The sequence below is a fragment of the Bison bison genome, unplaced genomic scaffold (genome assembly GCF_000754665.1).
Source record: "Bison bison bison isolate TAMUID 2011002044 unplaced genomic scaffold, Bison_UMD1.0 scf7180017864077, whole genome shotgun sequence".
NCBI classification, from domain to species: domain Eukaryota; kingdom Metazoa; phylum Chordata; class Mammalia; order Artiodactyla; family Bovidae; genus Bison; species Bison bison.
Window position 1 is genome coordinate 391,274 of NW_011494649.1, and position 1,698 is coordinate 392,971.

The window sequence follows — 1,698 nt, forward strand, 5'->3', positions numbered from 1 at the left end:
AAGACTAGCAGGGGGGGACTCTTTCTGCCCCCTTCTGATGCCTATGTCAGAAGCTTTCTCTATCTCCTTTATACCTTAATAAAACTTTATTACACAAAAGCTATGAGCGATCAAGCCTCGTCTCTGGCCCCGGATTGAATTCTTCTCCTCCGGGGGCCAAGAATCCCGGCGTCTTTGCATGATTCAACAACAACCTTTCACTTTCTACCCCCACAGCAGTCAAGGTACCAGGTACAAGTCATGTCCTTGACTTGACTCCCAAGTCAAGCCATGGAAGAAAACATAAGAGGAAACTCAGTACACCTGCGAGCCCTTGGGAGATCTCAGATACCTATTTGGAAATGCAAATAATTGCCATTCTAATGCAGATCCCCAAAATTAAGTTTCTGGGAATAAGATTTCTCAGGACAGCTCTAAAGAGCAACACAACTTGGCAGGGGTTGTACTCCAAAATAGACAGGGGACAGATCTCCTGATCCCTGAATAAGGAGGGACTTGAGCCATCTTGAATGAGACATGTTGTTTTTGGGTAAATACCTGCATCTAAGTTAAAGAAAGTCTTACAGTCTTCAAGAAAAAAATTCTAGATCCTACAGGACCTCAAAGAATGAGCTGGAGAGTTCTTGGGGTGGCTACAATCTCTCTGGGGATCCTTCTCCTGGCAATAGGGAATTTGGAGTTGGCTAATGCCCCTACTAATCCTTGCTATCACCATATTGATGCTGCTTATGATTGCTCCATGTATTATCAATTGTCTAACCCATTTTTTCTCTGCCCTGGTCAACAGGCTACAACATGCAGTGCCAGTTTAACAAGGATATATAAAATTACATCTGATGACAGAAAATATCACTCACCCTTAGATGGACATTGCTATAAGGCTTGACACTGCTGTAAGTCTCTGAGTCTTGAGACTAGCAAGAGGGGGAGGCCCAATGCCCCTTGCCATCCCAGTTCAGCAGGAAGTAGCCAGAGAGACTTTGACGTCCCTATTCCCAAAGAATTGGGCCTCCCATCTCTTGAGCAGGGAATGTTAGGTAGTTAGAATAGGAAAAAGGAGTCCAAAATGGCAGTGGCTAAAGGACAAAGAAGGGAAAGAGAACAAAGGAAGGTCCAGGGACTGGAGTGAGTACCTCAGGTAAAACCCTCCTTGGCTAGCCCAATTTACAGAGGGCAGGCTCAGGGTGGGTAGGGGGACAGAAAAAAACATATAAAAAGAGAAGCCAAAATTGAGCCAGGGGCTCGTGTCTTTTTGGTCGACCCACCCTCATGCCTTGAGGATGTATTTTCCTTTGCTTGCCAATAAAACTGAGCTATAACACTGGTCCATCTGCCACTTCAAATTTTTGCTGTGGAAAGACAGAACTGAGGAAATTACACACTCCCCAGACCAAAGCACCAATCTCTTCCTCTTTAGAATAAATCTACTTGCCAGCTCCCATCTTCTGATACCCCAAAAAGAAAAGATACTCCAAGAGAAAATTATTTCTTCAGGAAGAATCAGTACAAACCAACATCATACCCCTACAAGAAATACCAACCCCAGCTCCAGAAAGACTGAACTATCCCTTCCAATTTTAATAGTCTATGATTATAAACCAGAAGTTATCACCAAAATAGGACAGAACTACCCAGTTGTGAGAAAGAGCAATAGCTGTTAATTTCTGGAAGTCTTGGGGACTGTGTGTTGGGGGGGGG